Raw genomic sequence first — 5476 nt, forward strand, 5'->3', positions numbered from 1 at the left:
GTGAATGACAGACACCAACATGTCCCTAGTGAGCCTCTAGTTGACTAGCTCGTTGATCAACAGATAGTCATGGTTTCCTGACTATGGACATTGGATGTCATTGATAACGAGATCACATCATTAGGAGAATGATGTGATGGACAAGACCCAATCCTAAACATAGCACAAGATCGTATAGTTCGTTTGCTAGAGTTTTTCAATATCAAAGTGTCTTTTCCTTAGACCATGAGATCGTGTAACTCCCGGATACCGTAGGAGTGCTTTGGGTATACCAAACGTCACAACGTAACTGGGTGACTATAAAGGTAGACTACGGGTATCTCCGAAAGTGTATGTTGGGTTGACATGGATCAAGACTGGGATTTGTCACTCCGTATGACGGAGAGGTATCGCTGGGCCCACTCGGTAATGCATCATCATAATGAGCTCAAAGTGACCAAGTGTCTGGTCACGGGATCATGCATTACGGTACGAGTAAAGTGACTTGCCGGTAACGAGATTGAACGAGGTATTGGGATACCGACGATCGAATCTCGGGCAAGTAACATATCGATTGACAAAGGGAATTGCATACGGGGTTGATTGAATCCTCGACATTGTGATTCATCCGATGAGATCATCGTGGAGCATGTGGGAGCCAACATGGGTATCCAGATCCCGCTGTTGGTTATTGACCGGAGAGTCGTCTCGGTCATGTCTGCTTGTCTCCCGAACCCATAGGGTCTACACACTTAAGGTTCGGTAACGCTAGGGTTGTGAAGATATGAGTATGCAGTAACCCGAATATTGTTCGGAGTCCCGGATGAGATCCCGGACGTCACGAGGAGTTCCGGAATGGTCCGGAGGTAAAGAATTATATATAGGAAGTGCTGTTTCGGCCATCGGGACAAGTTTCGGGGTCACCGGTATTGTACCGGGACCACCGGAAGGGTCCCGGGGGTCCACCGGGTGGGGCCACCTATCCCGGGGGGCCCCATGGGCTGAAGTGGGAGGGAACCCAGCCCAAAGTGGGCTGGGGCGCCACCCCCTTAGGGCCCATACGGCTAAGGTTGAGGGGAAACCCTAGAGGGGGCGCCCCCTTGCCTTGGGGGGCAAGCCCCCCACCCTAGGCCGCCGCCCCCCCTAGTAGATGCCATCTACTAGGGCCGGCGCCCCCCCATGGCACCCCTATATATAGTGGGGGAGAGGAGGGACTTCACACCTTAGCTTTGGCGCCTCCCTCTCTCCCCGTTACGTGTCTCCCTCGTAGTATAGGCGAAGCCCTGCTACTGTGACGCCCTGCATCCACCACCACGCCGTCGTGCTGCTGGATCTTCATCAACCTCTCCTTCCCCCTTGCTGGATCAAGTAGGAGGATACGTCTCCCGTCCCGTACGTGTGTTGAACGCGGAGGTGCCGTCCGTTCGGTGCTTGGTCATCGGTGATTTGGATCACGTCGTGTACGACTACATCATCACCGTTCTTTGAACGCTTCCGCACGTGATCTACAAAGGTATGTAGATGCATCTGATGACTCTTTGCTAGATGAACTCCTAGATGGATCTTGGTGAAACGAGTAGGAAAATTTTTGTTTTCTGCAACGTTCCCCAACACTTTTTACGTCGGAAATAAGACAAAACTTGCGGAACGTAAAATTACGGTACATTGATAGTAAAATAGAGGGGGTGAAGAATAACTATTCCTCACCCAGGGTGACGAATAGAATATTCTTCACCCCAGTCCATCAACCGAGCCACGTTCTCGACCAATATAAAATTCTGTTGCACTGTCGTAAATTTACGTTTATGGCAGCGGTTGTCAGCCCACCTCCGTACCTATTTTTTTTCTAATCAGCTATGAGCAGTTCAGCGACCGGCCGGTGGGCTTGACACCGTTTCTCACCCCGGACCATCCTCTCCCACGACGACTGTTGAGGCGGCGGCGACGGTGCCGGAGGGACGACTGGGATGTGAGGGCCACTCCACTCTCTCGTATGTGGAGTACTCCCTCCTTTCCCTCTTCATGCAGTAGTGACTAGGAGGAGAATTGGGCACTGCATACGGTGTGAGCTCGGAGGCGACAACGTCCTTCTCCATCGCTGGCGGCCTTATCGTCTCTGGTAAGGTCTACCTCCTCCCATACCTTTCCCTTTCCTCTTCCATGATTTTCTGAATTTTTTGGGTTAGGGTTCTTGATTTTTTGGGAACAGGGCTAAGAAAGAGGAAGAAGTCCAAGAAAGGAGATGAATGAAAAGAGGGAGCTTAAGTACTCTAAAGGGGTTGATGGAGCAGACCATCGCTCAGATGTGAGATCAATTCGAGGAGGGGATGCTCATGTAGGAGGAAGAAGAGGACGAGCTCAACGATGCAGAGGAACAACACTAGAGTATCTTCTAAGATCCAGCCCTGTTTCTTGACATTCTTTTCTATTTTGGATGAACTGTTCATTATTTCTTCTTTGGAGCTCCATTGCTACAGAAAAAAGGGAGCCATGTCCAGCCGTTTTCACTTACTGCAGTTGGGATGCTGCTACTGTATTAGGATGGTCATCCCATCATTCTGAATCTGCTCGGTTGCAGAATAAGGCACAGAAGGAAACCAGAAAGGGTAAAGCACAAGAAAATGGGAAAATAACAAGCCACACACTGTGAGCAACTAAGAATCACTCCCCAAAAAGAAGCACAAATCATTCAAGCCCAAGTAATTGTGATCTTAATGCACAATGTCATTGACTTCCTGATAGGGAGTATAATGTTTTGTTAGATTTCGAGTCCATCAAACCACTGCCATCAGGGCTGACCATACCTCTAAATAGAAAGAAATGTAAACATTTCAATTAAATGGTCTTGCTAACGGACAGAAATGTGTCTTTTCTTAAATGTTGACTCGTCCTGAACACTACAAGTGAGGCTTCATATTTCTCTAGATGCAGACCTGAACACTAGTGAGACATGGTGCAAAACTAGCGAAATGGCAAGATGCATATTCTGGTTTTCCATCTCCAATTCATGGAAGCACTAACCTTCTGTGAAAGCACAACATACACCTACAGTACACTAACCTTTCTCAGGTTTGCTTCTCGCATCTTTACACTGAGCTTAAGGTAAATAATGAATGGCTAAGCACTTATTTATTCCTACTCATGATATGTTGATACTTGACACACACTGAACAGAAGGATATAACTAGATGTGCTCCTATTTTACGTTGATTCAAACAAGCGATGCAATCTACATCACATCCAAGTTTTGAATATGTGTTAGTTGGACATGCTCCTATGTTTTGTTGGACCAATATTTCTTACCTCGTCTCTCATAATTCTTACATTAGCTGCCGAATGTGACTGCATACAATACACTAGATTTTTCGTACGTGGCTGGTTGGAAACATTACGTTGGTAGACACTGACCATCTCCCAGCCTCTAAATATTCATGGAAGCCGAGTTAGATTTATTTTAATTACCATGAGGTGGACCCTAACACTCATCCAGCCTGTCAAAGTTTGTTGATCTTTTTTGTTTAACCCACCCCCAGTCCAGGAGTAATCTTCTATAAGAGGAAACTTTGATATATATTTTTTTGTTCAGGTCATTGATTGTTTTGTTTTTTTAGCATAAACCTGATGGGAATGTTCTATTTTTGGCGAGTACTCATGCGATTCTAGCTAGTCTCTACCAATTTAATTTATTCCTCAGCCATTGATATTGTAAAGAAGATCCCCACAATCATTTTTGCTTTGGACTCTTATATATCAGACGATGTTGACTTTGTACACATTTAACCTATTTTCATATCTTACAGAGCAATCCATTCAAATGTGGATAACTATTTTCATATCTTACAGAGCAATCCATTCAAAGATGGTAAATTTCCTCGTATATTTGTACCACTATGCAACTAGAATAAATGTGCTTTTGTTCAGTTCCATACTTCCATTTAATATTGATTCATCTATAATAAGCTTGGCAGGTTTGGCATTTTCCCTCAAAATTATGTGTGTCTGATTAATTATGTGTTTCAATTTGATGACTCTTTGGTGCGAAACAATGTCTTAAAAAGTTACAAGACACATACTATTTTATTAATATGATGACTCCCAGTATTGTATATGGCAGAATTTGTTAAAAATACATTGTTTAGTGTGCATCGAAACAGTAGTTACAGAGTTTGGCCTTTTATATTTTTTCTCTATATATTTTTCATCCATACCATGCAGCCAGTGTGTTATGGGTTCATGTGATTCCTATGAATTTGGTACATCCGAAATCCATCTGTGATGTCTTCGATTTTGACATTGTTTCCAGTTTAGGTTAGCGAAGCCCGTTAACCGTTCAAGTGTTATTTGTGCTTCTGTGTTGGTACACTTGTGAGAAAATATTCTGTTTTTCAGGTATCTGCTCAAGCGGATGATGGTTCATGTATGAGGGATGGACATTAACGTCTTCGTATTTATGGTGGGTACCAGTAATGTTGAATTGAAATTTCAGACTTTCTTTTTCTAATAACCAGAAGCAAAATTTAGGTTTTGGTAAGAAGAAAAGTAAACCTAAAGGCTGCAGTACTATTAATAGGATACTATGTTGGTTACAGCTCATGGATAGTAATGTTTCAGTCAGATAGCTTGCTGAACAAATGAAGTTGATGTAAAATATCTGCTCACCTGCAAATTTAGCTCCTTGAAGATCAAGTTCGGCAGTAGTCAGTTTCAAGTTCGGTAGTATTCAGTTTTGTAATACAGTAGTGATTTCTGAATTTGTCATACGGCTGGTTACTTAGTGCTAAGTAGCACTCAATTGTGTCCAGACGAATTTTATTTGTAATTGTAAGGATAGTTTTTATTATGTCAGATATTCCACAGAACCACTACATACAATCTATGTATTAGACCACTTTGTTGTTCCGCTGTTACCAAAATATTCATAGCGTACCGAATGACTTGTGTGTGTTTCTTATTGTTACCAAAAATGCATTCCAAAGAATCGTGATAATGGCCTATGTTACTTAAATCATTTCTATTCATTTTTGCTATAGACCTGGTGTACTCAGTCCAATAGAGATAGTAAAAGAACTAACAAAAAATACATGAAATAAGGAAGGCAGCCTTATTATCTAAAAAATCAAGAACGATCAGCTATTATCCGAGTGGCCGTAAAATTACGTCAAGATGCGGTTGATTCCTCGCCTACAGGGAGTAATTTACTCGCATGCAATCTGTGAGATTACCTTGCATTTATTTCTTTTTAAAGTGATTTAGGTGCGGTGACTGGTTCCTCCTTCCATGTTGTAATATTACCTCACAAACGTCCTAAGCGTGGGCAGAGAAACTCACTGGGGTGAGGAATAAGAATTCCTCGCCCAGGGTGACAAATAGCGCGACCTTATATATAACATATATATATATATATATATATATATATATATATATATATATAATGATACTGTTCATCACCCAGGGTGCATAATAAGTTATTCTTCATCCGAGTTAATTTTACGATGAT

General features: G+C 42.8%; 1 long non-coding RNA gene across 4 annotated transcripts; it reads left to right on the forward strand.

Annotated features, from left to right (window-relative positions):
* The first annotated feature begins 1801 nt into the window (after window positions 1-1801).
* Window positions 1802-4922, forward strand: LOC147990072 (uncharacterized). 4 transcript variants are annotated; one of them, XR_015619161.1, is made up of 4 exons: window positions 1802-2098; window positions 2166-3841; window positions 4369-4432; window positions 4501-4920. It is a non-coding gene; the product is annotated as an uncharacterized LOC147990072 (long non-coding RNA). The 4 variants fall into 4 exon arrangements; XR_015619160.1 differs by having other exon boundaries at window positions 2166-2364; window positions 2905-4922; XR_015619154.1 differs by having other exon boundaries at window positions 2166-4432; window positions 4501-4921.
* Window positions 4923-5476: the final 554 nt, after the last annotated feature.

This window comes from Triticum urartu, chromosome 1A (genome assembly GCF_056163025.1).
Source record: "Triticum urartu cultivar PI428250 chromosome 1A, HENAU_Tu73, whole genome shotgun sequence".
Lineage (NCBI taxonomy): Eukaryota > Viridiplantae > Streptophyta > Magnoliopsida > Poales > Poaceae > Triticum > Triticum urartu.